The sequence below is a fragment of the Erinaceus europaeus genome, chromosome X (assembly GCF_950295315.1).
Source record: "Erinaceus europaeus chromosome X, mEriEur2.1, whole genome shotgun sequence".
In the NCBI taxonomy this organism is placed as follows: Eukaryota; Metazoa; Chordata; class Mammalia; order Eulipotyphla; family Erinaceidae; genus Erinaceus; species Erinaceus europaeus.
The window spans coordinates 23,942,029-23,957,592 of NC_080185.1; positions in this window are offsets into that span (position 1 = coordinate 23,942,029).

A 15,564-nucleotide genomic window follows, 5' to 3' on the forward strand; every position below is an offset into this window, starting at 1 on the left:
TATGAAATGTTGTACTCAATAGGAACAATCTCTTTCAATTTGAATATGTTCTTTTAAAATTTTGTTTTACCTGTGGTCAGGGAGGTGGTGCAGTGGATAAAGCATTGGACCCTCAAGCATGAGATCCCAAGTTCAATCCCTGGCAGCACATGTACCAGACTAATGTCTGATTCTCTCTCTTTCTCTCCTCCTATCTTTCTCATTGATAAGTAAATAAAACCTCTAATTTTTTAAAAAATAATTTATTTATTCATGAGAAAAGAGGAGAGAGAAAGAACCAGACATCACTCTGGTACATGTGCTGCCAGGGATCGAACTCGGGACCTCATGATTGAGAATCCAATGCTTGAAAGCTCAATGCTTTATCCACTATGCCACCTTCCAGACCACAAAACATTTAATTTTTTTGTTTTATAAATAAAGAGAAAGTAGTCATGGGTATTATTAAGTATTACACAAATGATTTTGTAATACGGACAACAAACTTTTACCATTTTTTTTTTTTTGACATTTGATCTGGGTTTCAAATGTTAAGCTATTGGTTTTGGCTAGAATATCTATGTACAGGAAGAAATAAACAAAGCCTGGGTAAAAGTTGAAGATTCTCATAACTGGTGTCCTCAAAACTGGTGCCCTCTCTGGCACGCTGATTATTTTGAGCTAAGAACAATGAAGGCCTTGGAGGCTAAGGGACGTCCTGGCTCTTGCCTGAGTCCTTTTGCCCTTACCCTAACTGAGGGAGAGACCATCATTCCCAGTGCTTGGTTTAGAGAGAGAAAAAGGAGGTTGAGAGACCAAAGCACCCTTCTACCATCCACAGAGATCTCTTTAGTGCTCCCATGTGGTGCATTACCCACTGACCCACCTCCCTGGTTCCCTTCCCCAGAACAGTGTAACCGGGAGGATACCAGGTAATTAGAAAGTTACCTGCAAACATGTCCTGAGTATCTCATCGTTAGAGAATACTCCTTTCCTTTTTCTTCTTCTTCATGTGTGTGTGTGTGTGTGTGTGTGTGTGTGTGTGTGTGAGAGAGAGAGAGAGAGAGAGAGAGAGAGATCTATAACACTGGCATTTCCTTCAAAGTGGTGGCAACCAGGTTCGAGTCTGGGTCATGTACATGGCAAAGCAGCATGGGACCCACTCCTTCCTTCATTTCATATGAAGACTTTTCATTCCTCAGCATCTCAAGTCTCCACCTCATCTTTCATTTATACCCCTTTTCCTCTTGGCTGAGGTAGGACCTGCAGGGGTTTTTCCTCTACACCCCCACAAACTCAACATGTTCTTCCCCACTCCTATCCAGAAACAATGTTAAAGTCTACTTATTTGGAAATCCTGACAAATTCTTCAGGCACTAAGACTGAGTTCAAGTATATTTCTGCTCCACACATTTCTTCCTTGGTAGGAACATCCTCCCCCCCCCCAACCACTTTTTTTCCCCCAGGGTTAATGCTGGGGCTTGGTGCCAGCACTAAGAATTCACCTATCCATCTCATTGGATAGGACAGAGAGAAATTGAGAGAGGAGGAGAGAGAAAGAGAGACACCTGTGGATCTGCTTTGCTGTTTGTGAAGCTTCCCCCTTGCAGGTGGGAAGCTGGGGGCTTGAACCTAGATTCTTGTGAGGGTTCTTGTACTTAGTATGCTTTAACTGGGTGTGCCACTACTCGCTCCCGTTTTTTTTTTGCTCCACCAAAATTTGTATTCCTGTGGAGGGAAGAAAAAAACAAAAGAGCTTCCACTGCAAAAATCCTGTTAGATATCTAAAGTGACTTTATAATAGTTCTCTCAATAATGTCAGATGTTTTATCCCTGTTAAAATTAATTTCCATCAACTTTACTTTGAGTGCATGACCTGGATGAAAAAGGAAACCATTATGGTTGATTTTATATGTCAACATGGTTGAGCCATGGTGCCCAGACTTTTGATCAAGCAGTATTCTGGATGTTTCTGTGGGGAATTTTTTTTTATGATATTATCATTTGAATCAGTGTAATTTGAGTCAAGCAGATTATTTTCTACAACAATCTGACTGGGCCTCAAAGACCAGAACAAAGAATGACCTTCCCAACCCAAGAGGGAATTCTGCCAGCAGGCGATCTTTGGACCTCAGTTGCAACTCTTGCCTGAGTTTCCAGCCTGCCAGGTTTTCTCACCAGATTTGGGGGTGGCCAATCCTTCACAATTTTGTGAGCCAATTGCTTAAAATCTCTCTTTCCCTCTGTAGATATATATAGGCAGGGTGGGGGGGTAGATAGCATGATGCTTATCTGAAGAGACTCTCATACCTGAGGCTCCATAGTCCCAGGTTCAATCCCCCATACTACCATAAGCTAGAGCTGGGCAGTGCTATGGTAAAAGAGAGAAAGAGAGAGAGAGATATGAGGTACCCAATTTGAGTCCCCCTTTTAATTAATTAATTAATTAATTAATTAATTAGTTTATTTTTGCCTCCAGGATTATCCCTGGGGCTCGATGCCTGCACTACAAATCCACTGCTCCTAGAGGCTATTTTTTTCCTTTTGTTGTAGGACAGAGAAAAATGGAGAGAGGAGGGGAAGACAGAGAGGGGGAGAGAAATATAAGACACCTACAGACCTGCTTCACCTCTTGTGAAGCGAACCCCCTGCAGGTGGGGAGCCGGGGGCTCGAACCAGGATCCTTACTCCAGTCTTTGTGCTTCGTGCCATGTGTGCTTAACCAGCTGTGCCACCACCTAGATCCCTATTTGTTTTTATAAAGCAGAATAGTTTAATAGTCAGGAACATAAAGGCAAGAATATAGCAGATGAGTTTTGGGAGTCTCCATTTTGGAAAAAGCTAGTAGGTCTATTTTAGGTATATTCCAAGGGGCCCATGACTTTACTAATTTTTGCCTGAGCACAACAGCTAACATGCAGGTTGACAAAAGTATTGTCTAGGGGGATGGTGTCAGAGTTGGAAACAGGACTAGAAAGCTGGATGAGAGCACAGAGTATCTCCCAAATATGGGAAAGGTATATAAGTATCATTTAATGGTGTCTTTTATTTATTTATTTATTTTTTTGGTCTTTCAACTTGCTTGCTATTGGGGGCACTGCAAACTATTATGCACTTTTGCTTTAAGGTGTATATTTTCCCCTAACTTATGGGCGCATGTGCATGTGTGTTCTATCTCATGGGCCCTGATCTATATCTAGGTTCTGTGGCTTTGCCAGGAGATGCACCACCCGATATGGAATTGAGGAGTCCTGTGAGCTAGGGATGGTCTCACCAGAGTGCTGGAGCCGAAGGGTTGACATTCCACACCTGGTGTCTCTGGACACAGTCTGAAATGAAACTGATTGGTTTCCTTTCTTCTTTTTTGACTTTAAAAATATATAACATTTATTGCTTAGATGCTTTGCCATATAACGGCTTTCTTATAATTTTGATTCTGGAAGTACTATACAAGAAAATACATGGGGGGATTCTCTATACAGAGAACTTATAAACCAGTTTTATAAGTAACCAAGTATAACAGCAATTTCACACACACACACACACACCTTCTTTATTTTGGATAGAGACAAATTGAGAGGAAGGAAGAAATAGAGGGATGAGGGGGAGAGAGAGAGGGAGAGGGAGAGGGGGAGAGGGTGAGAGAGAGGGAGAGGGAGAGGGAGAGGGAGAGGGGAAGGGGAAGGGAGAGGGGAACAGAGAGGGAGAGGGACACCTGCAGCACTGTTTCATCATTTGGGAAGCTTCCCCCTGCAGGTGAGGACCAGGGACTAGAAGTTTGTGCACTATAAATTGTGCGCTATAATGCGTACATTCAACTGGGCCATCACCTGCCTCACAAGCAAATTTTGACAGACCCTATAGAAAAATATGAATTCTACACATGTATTATTATTTACTGTTTAATGCTTGCTTTGAAATCGAGAGGAGCGATTTCCTTCTTGAAGAGAGGAGAAGAAAGAGACAGAGAGTGGAGGGGACGCTTGGTCTTTCTGAAACTGACTGCCATATAGTGCCCTCCAAAAGAGGGATTCTTTGCCCTCTTGTCGCCCTTGTTTTATTGTTGTTGTTATTGATGTCGTCGTTGTTGGATAGGACAGAGAGAAATGGAGAGAGGAGGGGAAGACAGAGAGGGGGAGAGAAAGATAGACACCTGCAGACCTGCTTCAACACTTGTGAAGGGACCCCCCCTGCAGGTGGGGAGCTGGGGAGGGTCCAACCGGGATCCTTGTGCGGGTCCTTGCACTTTGCACCATGTGCACTTAACCTGCTGCGCTACTGCCCACCCCCCCGAGGGATGTTTTTTATGACTGACTTCTATTTGAAGCATCTAATAGTATCATTGTAAATCTGGCACCAGTTAACAGTGAATTTCATTGCTATGAGAACTACTTATTAAAGTGATTGCTTGGGTTGAGAGACAGCTCAACAGGTAGGGTACATACCTTGCCATGCACGTGGCCCACACTGGACTCCCAGCACCACATGGGAATGTCATAGCACTAGGAGAAGCTCCAGGACTGAGGTGCCTCTCCCTCTCTCTGTCTGAATGAAAAAGTAGGCCCAGGAGTAGTGGAATGGTACATGCATGAGGCCTCAGTTCCATGAAATAATGAAAGCAGATGTTTCACTTTTTGTCACGTACAAGGAAACTTGAAATTAAAAATAATAATAATACATGAATGAGTTTGGAAGGAAGGTCATTTTGTGTAAACAAAAGTCATTCAAAGATTGTTGATCTGCTGTTACGCCCCATTGCTTTGGGCACTGTCCTTTCAAAATGGTGACACACCTAGCTGGCATAAAAGCTCACTGGGACAATGTACTGCTTTGCATGTTTGAGACCCAGGTTTGAGCGCAGTCCTCACGACACTGAAGGAAGTTTCCAGGGAGTCGGGCGGTAGCGCAGCGGGTTAAGCGCATGTGGCCCGAAGCGCAAGGGCCAGCGTAAGGATCCTGGTTTGAGCCCCCGGCTCCCCACCTGCAGGGGAGTCACTTCACAGGCGGTGAAGCAGGTCTGCAGGTGTCTGTCTTTCTCTCTGTCTTCCCCTCCTCTCTCCATTTCTCTCTGTCCTATCTAACAATGATGATGTCAATAACAATAATAGCTACAACAACAATGAAAAACAAGTGCAACAAAAGGGAAAATAAAAAAAGACTTGTGATAACTATATACATTATAATATTTAAAAATATTTGTTATTAATAATTTGTTGCAAGATTGTAAGATGACAATATATAGTTAGTTCCACATCACACCCACCACCAAAGTTCTGTATCCCCACCATAATTCTCCTAAGTCTTACAGTTCACTTGCTTCTATTTTGTTTGGATTTTTTTTTTGGTAAGATATAAAGCAGAATAAAGTGTTTAATAAACAGAAACAAAAAAGTAGGAATAGAGCAGATGAGATTAGGGATCTCGGGTTGGTAAGAAACTAGGAAGTCTATTTCAGGTAATAATATTCCTAGGGGCCCATAGCTTTAGTAATTTTTGCTTCTGCCTGATAGCTTCTGCAGGTGGACTATAAATATTGTCTGGGAAGATGGTGTCAGAGTTGAGAATAGACCTAGAAAGTGGATTAGGGTAGAAATGATCTCCCAAACATGAGGAAAGTATATAAATACCATTAACTGTACTCCATCAAACGATCCATATATATATTCACATTTAACATAGGAGCCTGTGTAGCCTGAGTCCCTGTCAGTTTGAGAAGACTCCAACATTTTTCAAAGCCTTGTGAAACAATGAGAGTAGAGATTTGCAAAATAACAAGAGTGGCTTAACCACCGTCCAAACACATATATCTATAATTCCCTAAATCTGCCAGTGACCTGATACACTTGGCAGACGTTGGCCTGGGCACAGCAGTCTGGCACATTCTGTGCTCAGCAAAGGGCATGGTGGTGTGTACTCCTCCTCCTCTTCCTCCTCCATTTGGGACTGGAATAAGGCCATTATCTCCAAATCCCAGTGTGGCTATTCTCGGCGAATGAATGTCATGCTTGTTGCTCTAGAGAGGGAGCTGTCCATTACATTGCATTTGGTGGAAGCGATTAGACAAGATGGTAGATTTATTACCAGTTGCCATTTTAGTTTCACTTCTATGTTAAGGGGAGGGATTGGCCCTCCGGACATGTAGCTCACATGTCTGTAGATGAGACTAGGCCAGTAGCTGGAATGAGTGCTGGTTCAGAGCTTTGGAAAGTGGTTCATCAGTAGAGTGCATGACTTCCATACTGAGATGCTAGGTTACATGAGATTCCAGCATGGCATCAATAGAACAGTGTAGAGGGCAGAGAGATGCTCTGGTCTGTCTGTCTGTCTGTCTCTCTCTCTCTCTCTCTCTCTCACACACACACACACACACACACACACACACACACACACACACACACTTTTGTTTTTTAAAGTGATTTGTTACACCAAAGCAAAGGATTCTGCTTTTGTCACTCTCTCAACATGACACAAGTATTTTTTCAAAGAATTTTATTGCCACAGCTGTTGACACATGGGTATAATTAATTCCTCCCCTTCCTTTGCCTGTTCCACTCCCCTGTTCCTGGTGGCCATTTTTATACACAGAGAGGAAGAGAGAAGAGAAAGATAGACACCTGCAGCACTGCTCCACCACTGGTGGAAGCTTCTCTCCGCAGGTGGGGACTAAGGACTTGAACCCAGTTATTGTATATGATAACATGTGTGCTCTACTGGGTGCCCACTGCCCAAACCCCAAGTTTAATTTATTAGATCCTCATGTCAGGTGTCTCTGTACACCACTTCCACTATCAACTAAAGTAGCCCTCCGCCATCATGCTCTGGATTCCCCAGCAAAAGTCTTTATGCTTCTCCCACCTCCCCTCCCCTAGGGTCCTCTGCAACCCAAATCTTTTTTAAAAAATATTTTTATTTGGGTGTGGGGGTAGATAGCATAATGGTTATGCAAACAGACTGTCATGCCTGAGGCTCCGGAGTCACAAGTTCAATCCCCCGCACCACCATAAGCCAGAGCTGATCAGTGCTCTGGTAAAAAAATATATATATATCTGGGAGTCGGGAGGTAGCGCAGTGGGATTAGCACATGTGGCACAAAGTGCAAGGACCAGCGTAAGGATCCTGGTTTGAGCCTGGGGGAGCTGGGTCCCCACCTGCAGGGGAGTCGCTTCACAGGCGGTGAAGCAGGTCTGCAGGTGTCTTTCTCTCCCCGTCTCTGTCTCTGTTGTTATTGACGACATCAATAACAACAACAATAATAGCTACAACAATAAAACAATGAGGGCAACAAAAAGGGAAATTAAATAAATATAAAAAATTTTAAAAATATTTTATTTATTTATTACTGTATAGAGACACAGAGAAATTGAGAAGGGAGAAGGAGGGAGAGAGGGAGAGACAGAGAGACACTCGCAGCCCTGCTTTCCCACTCGTGAAGCTTTTCCCCAGCAGGTAGGGCCCAAGGGCTTGAACTAGGGCCCTTATAATGAGAGCGCTTAACCAGGTGTGCCACCACCTGGCCCCTGCACCCCAAATCTCAACAAGTAAGTGAACAGTGGAATGAATGAGCTGAACGTTGGCCCTTGGTGAGGCACCTCCCACTCGTAACAGCCGTAGCCTCATGAGCTGTCTGTGATAGCCCTGGCTACTTTCTCAAGTCACACTTCCTCCTCAGCAAACTCCCTGCAGTCTGCCACTGCGCCCACCACTGGCAAAACAACTAAGACAAAGCACACCACTGACTGCTATCTCATCGAATCCAACAGGCACACGACTGTCCTTCCTATTGCTTAGGACAGTTTATCACTTGAGTCTTGAATCTCACTTTTTAAAAACGTATTTACTTATTCCTTTTTGTCGCCCTTGTTGTTTTATTATTGTAGTTATTATTGTTGTCATCATTGTTGGATAGGACAGAGAGAATTGGAGAGAGGAGGGGAAGACAGAGAAGGGGAGAGAAAGACAGACACCTGCAGATCTGCTTCACTGCCTGTGAAGCGACAACCCTGCAGGTGGGGAGCCGGGAGCTCAAACTGGGATCCTTAGGCTGGTCCTTGTGCTTTGCACCACATGCGCTTAATCTGCTGCGTTACCACCGACTCCTTTTTTTTTTTTTTTTAACCAGAGCACTGTTCAGGTCTGGCTTATGGTGGTACAGGGGACTGAACCTGAGACTTTGGAGCCTCAAGCATGAGCACCACTTTGCATAATCATTACGCTATCTACCCCTGCCCCTGTCTTGACTCTCTTGAACCCCAATTTTGATGGGTTCTGGGATGTCACCCTTTTGATTCTCTTCTTTCCTTTTTTTATTTTTTTATATTTATTTATTTATTTTCCCTTTTGTTGCCCTTGCTGCTTTTTATTGTTGTTGTAGTTATTATTGTTGTTGTTGTTGATGTCATCATTGTTGGATAGGACAGAGAGAAATGGAGAGAGGAGGGGAAGACAGAAAGGGGGCGAGAAAGACAGACACCTGCAGACGTGCTTCACTGCCTTATAGAAAGTTCTGTGTGTGTGGGGGGGAGCAGGCGGTAGCAAAGCGGGTTAAGCGCAGGGACCAGCATAATGATCCCGGTTTGAGCCCCTGGTTCCCCACCTGCAGGGGGGGGTCACTTCATGGGCGGTGAAGCAAGTGTGCAGATGTCTATCTTCCTCTCCCCTTCTCTGTCTCCCCCTCCTCTCTCAATTTCTCTCTGTCCTATCCAACAGCAACAACAGCAGTGGCAACAACATAGGCAATGAAATGGAAAAAATGGCCTCCGGGAGCAGTGGATTCGTAGTGCTATGGAATTATACCATTATCTTACAACCTCATAAATCACTATTAATCACAAATAAAAAGTGGCTTAAAAATAAAATGACTGGGAGTCGGGCTGTAGCGCAGCGGGTTAAGCGCAGGTGGCGCAAAGCACAAGGACCGGCATAAGGATCCCGGTTCGAACCCCGGCTCCCCACCTGCAGGGGAGTCGCTTCACAGGCGGTGAAGCAGGTCTGCAGGTGTCTATCTTTCTCTCCTCCTCTCTGCCTTCCCCTCCTCTCTCCATTTCTCTCTGTCCTATCCAACAATGACAACAACAATAATAACTACAACAATAAAACAACAAGGGCAACAAAAGGGAATAAATAAAGAAAATAAATATTAAAAAAAAAATTTAAAAAAAAATAAAAATAAAAAAAAATAAAATGACTACAATACTAAAAAACAAAGAAACAAACAAACAAAAAGTAAATTCTGTAGGACAGCTCTGGGCTAGAGACTGCATCTTCTGAAAGGCCTCAGAATCTCACTAGGAAGGATGCTACTGAAAACCAGCTTCCTGATGTAAGTTGACATTGGAACTAAGTGCACTGACAGAATGTTCTAGTGCACCCAAGATTCAGGATCCCCGTTGAGAAGGAAAGGAGAAGGAGGGAAGGAGGGAGAGGGAGAGGGAGAGGGAGAGGGAGGGAGAGGGAGAGGGAGGGAGAGGGAGAGGGAGGGAGAGGGAGAGGGAGGGAGAAGGAGAGGGAGAGGGAGAGGGAGGGAGAGGGAGAGGGAGAGGGAGAGGGAGAGGGAGGGAGAGGGAGAGGGAGGGAGAGGGAGAGGGAGGGAGAGGGAGAGGGAGAGGGAGAGGGAGAGGGAGGGAGAGGGAGAGGGAGAAGGAGAGGGAGAGGGAGAGGGAGAGGGAGAGGGAGAGGGAGAGGGAGAGGGAGAGGGAGAGGGAGAAGGAGAGGGAGAGGGAGAGGGAGAGGGAGAGGGAGAGGGAGAGGGAGAGAAATATCTGCAACAGTGTTTCTTTACTCATGAAGCGTCTCCCCTGCATGTGGGGTCCGGGGGTTTGAACCCGGTTCCTTGAGCAGTACTATAATGTGCGTGCTCAATTAAGTGCACTATCACCTAGCCCCTCCATGAATCTTTAAGCCTAGAGGCGGATGACCTCATGAAATTAGAGTGCTACTCTAAGCAGAAAACAAAGTAGGGCTGAATACCATTCCAAAAGAAACAGGGACTATTTGGATAATTCAGAACATGTTCAATTTTGTACGCTATTGTCCATGAGGCTAGAACTGATGTATCTTTTTAATGTATATAAATGAGATATTAAGAAAACTTTACAATGAGCTAGATCAAACAAAGGCTGGTGTTTTTAAATGAGCGATTTAAATCCTCAATATTGTAATCCCCAAAGTATCACATACACATCAACCTTTCCCTATCACATTTCCAAAAAGTAAGAAAGTAGACCCCACATTTGTCCTGTTTATCAAACATCAATCACTATTCCTTCTAGGACAGTGGAAGTCAAGTCATCTGCCAAGGCCTTTTAAGCACGGGATCATTTGGTAAGGCTCAGCAACGCTGTTACTAGTATTCTTCCATCTCCCAAGTGAGCCACTTGACTAGTGAATTGTGGCTGTATTTCTAAGTTGTTGAAGTTAAGTTACTAGCCTCTGTGTTCCTCTCTTCAAATAGAAAGTCAGTGTTTATTCATTTCCAGCATTTTTATCAGTTAAAAATAAAGTTCTAAGGACATGGTATTTCGGTGGTAGAATGATACCATTGTTCTCTTACAATCTTGTTAATCATTGTTAAATCACTAATAAATTTTTAAAGAGAAAGTTCAATAATAATTATCATTCCTTTATTTATTTTTTTTTAATTTTTTTAAATATTTTATTTTATTTTATTTATTTATTCCCTTTTGTTGCCCTTGTTGTTTTTTATTGTTGTAGTTATTATTGTTGTTGTCATCGTTGTTGGATAGGACAGAGAGAAACGGAGAGAGGAGGGGAAGACAGAGAGGAGGAGAGAAAGAGAGACACCTGCAGACCTGCTTCACCGCCTGTGAAGCGACTCCCCTGCAGGTGGGGAGCCGGGGTTCGAACCGGGATCCTTATGCCGGTCCTTGTGCTTTGCGCCACCTGCGCTTAACCCGCTGCGCTACAGCCCGACTCCCTATCATTCCTTTATTAACTTTAGAATTTGTCCTCATGGCTGAGGCTCCAAAGTCCTGGGTTCAATCGCCCCTGCAACACCATAAGCCAGAGCTGAGCAGTGCTCTGGTAAAATAAATAAATAAATAAATACAAATGAAAAAATAGGACTGAATACAATTGATGGGAAATCTGGTTGTGGTTGTCTTAGAATCTTCCACAACTTGTCTATATTATTATTTATTTATTTATTTATTTATTTATTTATTTATTTTTTACCAGAGCACTGTTCAGCTCTGGCTTGTGGTGGTGCAGGGGATTGAACCCGGGACTTTGGAGCCTGAGGCATGAGAATCTATTTGTATAACCATTATTCTCTCTAGCCTCTGTCCTACAACTTGTTTTTAATATTCTATTTTCTGACAGGCACTGATAAGGGCCCCCCCTTCTCTTTTACTCTGTTTCCAACTCTCAGTTTAGCAAGCTGTGTCAATATCATTGCTCGCTCAGAAATCTATTTCCAGTGGAATTCTAATTCAAACCTAAACTTCTTGTATTTATTTTTTGGTTAGAACAGAGAGAAGTTGAGAGGAGACCTGGGAGATAGAGAGGGGGAGAAAGAGAGATACTTGAAGTACTGCTTCAGAGCTTCTGAAACTTCCCCCTGCAGGTAGGGACTGGGGGCTTGAATTAGGGTCCTTGTACATGGTAACATGTGCACTCAACCAGGTGGGCCACCACCTGGCCCTTCAAACGTCAACTTCTAAATCTAAAGCATAATTCTTTCTTTGACTGGCATATTGCTTCAGTTGTCTCATTTCTGGAAGGGTATTCTTTAAGAAAATACCAAAAGAGAGGTAATGAATCAGGTAGGGTAGAGGTAAGAGCTGCAAGCCTATGACCTTCAAGGTAGAATGGAGGTTGCCTTTAGAGAAAGCTAAAAGCAAACTCCATAGCCTGGCAGGTGGTATAGTGGATAAAGTATTGTAGTCTCAAGCATGGGGTCTTGAATTCAATCCTTGGCACAACATGTGCCAGAGTGATGCTCTGGTTTTCTCTAATACATTATTTAAGAATTATATTTTTAAAAATATAAAATAGGGGAACAGGTGGTAATGCAGCGGGTTAAGCGCACATGGCATGAAGCACAAGGACCAGCATAATGATCCCGGTTCGAGCCCCCAGCTCCCCACCTACAGGGGGGTCGCTTCATGGGTGGTGAAGCAGGTCTGCAGTTGTCTATCTTTCTCTCCCCAACTCTGTCTTCCCCTCCTCTCTCGAGTTCTCTCTGTCCTGACCAACAACAACATCTATAATAATAACAATAAAAGCAACAAAAATGAAAAAAAATGGCCTCCAGAAGCAATGGATTCATAGTGCAGGCACCGAGTCCCAGCGATAACCCTGGAGGAACAAAAAAATAGAAGAAGAAAGAAAAAATATATAGGTAGTCTGGGAGGTGGCGCAGTGGATAAAGTATTGGATTCTCAACCATGAGGTTCCGAGTTCGATCCCTGGCAGCACATGTACCAGAGTGATGGCTGGTTCTTTCTCTCCTCCTGTCTTTCTCATGAATAAATAAATAAATTCTTTTAAAAAAAGAAAAAAAATATATATATATAATAAGAGAAAAAAAATAGTGCTTTGGGAGGTGGCGCAGTGGATGGAACATTGAACTCTCAAGCATGAAGTCCTGAGTTCAGTCCCCGGCAGCACATGATGTCTGGTTCTTTCGTTCTCTCCTCTTATCTTTCTCACCAATTAATAAATAAAATATTAAAATTTTTTTAAATTAAATAAAAGTAAATATCTCCCTCAGGAGATGTCCCCCTCACTACCATGGCAAAATCCAGTCTCCTTATGGGAATTTAAATCTGCATACCTGGGTCTTATTGTGCTGCTCTTCAGAACCTCCCCGTTCTTCTCAATATCCTCTACTCTAGTTAAAGACGGAATCTAGAGCAATGTAAGTGAATTACTCAGCTTTCCTAAGTCTCTGTATGCACAGGAGTTATACATGTTATATCATTTGTCAAAAATAAATAAATAAACATAGTTAAAATTTGAGCCCTCTTCTGACCCACAGGGAAAAGAAACTGCAGTAGCCTTGCCTTGAGAGAGAAGACAAGGATTTTTTTTTTTTGTGTCTTAAGATCATTAAGTAAGGGAGTCGGGCAGCAGCACAGTGGGTTATGAGCACGTGGTACAAAGTGCAAGGACCGGAGGAAGGATCTCGGTTCGAGCCCCGGGCTTCCCACCTTCAGGGGGTCGCTTTATAAGCGGTGAAGCAGGTCTGCAGGTGTCTGTCTTTCTCTCCCCCCTCTCTGTCTTCCCCTCCTCTCTCCATTTCTCTCTGTCCTATCCAATAACAACGACATCAATAACAACAACAATAATGACTATAACAAGGGGCCGGGTGGTGGTGCACCTGATTGAGCGCACATGTTGGAATCCGCAAGGACCCAGGTTTGAGCCCCTTGTCCCCACCTGCAGGGCTTTACGAGTGGTAAAACAGGGTTGCTGGTGTCTTCCTGCTCTTTCCCTCTCTCTCTCTCCCGATTTCTTTCTCTATCCAATAAAGATAATAAAAAAATTATATATATAAAAAAGATCATTAAGTAAACAGGAAGAAGCAGTGTGAGTCTTTAAGGTTCCCATCAGGCAGGAGTAAGCAGCCAGATGTGTGCAAGTGTCATTTGTCCTTGAAACTAATGTGGAATGGGGGCATCAACTGGTGAAGGGACTTGGGCAGGCCACCAAGAGCAACTGTCACATAATTCTTTTCCCTGTGGGTCAGAAGAGGGCTCATATACAACATAGTTACTAATGAAAACGTATCACTGTGGGATTTTGTCTGGAAGCACTTTCTCAGTAAAGGAAGCACGTTTAGAGGGGCGTTACTATATTATCAGGAATGCTTGGTGTGTTGGAATAGTCCTTGGTAGCTTGTTTGATTCCCAGCATTGCATTTTGCCAGACTGACATTACTAAGTAAATGAATCTTTTAAAAAATTGCCATGAAGGGTCACCTGGTTGAGCACACATGTTACAATGCGCAAGGACCCGGATTCAAGCCCCTGGTCCCCACCTGCAGGGGGAAAGCTTCACAACTGGAGAAGCAAGGCTGCAGGTGTCTCTCTGTCTCTCTCCCTCTCTGTCTCCCCCTTCCTCTCAATTTCTGGCTATCTTTATGCAATAAATAAAAAAAATATATATATTTATTTATTTTATTATTATTTTTTTTTTACCTCAAGGGTTATCGCTGGGGCTAGGCGCCTGCACTATGACTCCACTGCTCCTAGAGGCTATTTTTCCCCTTTTGTCGCCTTTGTTTATCATTGTTATTATTGTTGTTATTGCTGTCATTGCTGTTGGATAGGACAGAGAGAAATGGAGAGAGGAGAGGAAGACAGAGAGGGGGAGAGAAAGATAGACACCTGCAGGCCTGCTTCACCGCTTGTGAAGCGACTCTCCTGCAGGTGGGGAGCCAGGGGCTCGAACCGGGATCCTTATGCCAGTCCTTGCACTTTGCGCCACCTGCACTTAACCCGCTACGCTGCCGCCCGACTCCCTGATTACAGGGTTATATCTCCACACTGCACCCTCCACCTAAATTCTTTGTACAGTTTTTACAAATAAAGTCACAGTGATGAAGAGGTGGCAGGCACAGTGGACAAAAAGGTGGTCTCATAAGCATGATGTTCTGAGTTCAGTCCCTGGTACTGCTTATGCCAGAGTGATGCCTGGTTCTCTCTCTCCTGTCTGCCCCTCTCTCTTCAATAAATCTTTAAGCAAATAAAACTAAAGTGACAGAACAGTTTTTTTTTTTTTAATATCTGAAGGATCACTGTGTAGAAAGGGGACTAGCTATTGCTTTTGTATATATAAAACAACAACAACAACAACAACAAGCATGGTTATCAGACCAGGGAGGTGACTTAGCAGCAGTGTGCATTCCTCGCATGTGTGTGGTCATGAGTTACACACACACACACACACACACACACACACACACACACACACACACTCCGCATAAAATATTGGTACAAGACAGACAAAAACAGAGTATCCTAAAAATGGTGGAACAGGGCTGGAAAGAAAACAACGACCGTGGCTCAGCAGATAACACGCTTGTTTCCTCTACCTTTCATTGCAGTTGCAGTGTGGACCTTTCTCAGCTGTCTCCTACCAGATTGACTCTTGATAAACAGGACTATGAATCTCAACTACAATGTCCTACCTTTTGGTCTCATCATTGTACTAGAGGTTCCAGTAAGTAGTCGTATGCTTTGACTTGGATCTTTTCTAACTGACAAGAATTACAGCTTCTGCAGTCCTTTCTTTAGACAGCTGTAATTCTTGTTGAGCTTTCTAGTCCTGTTCTCAACTCTGACACCATCTTCCCAGACAATATTTTTAGCCCACCTGCATGTTAGCTGTCAGGCTCAGGCAAAAATTACTATAGTCATGGGCCCCTTGGAACATACCTAAAATAGACCTTCTAGCTTCTTCCCACATGGATACCCTAATTTCATCTGCTCTATTCCTACCTTTGGGTTTCTGTTTATTAAACAATTTGTCCTGCTTTATATCTTATTGTCTTTCAGCCACCAAGTTTTCATAACGCCATCCTGATTTCCCTGGGCAGACAACCTCACCAATGTGTCCTGGAGT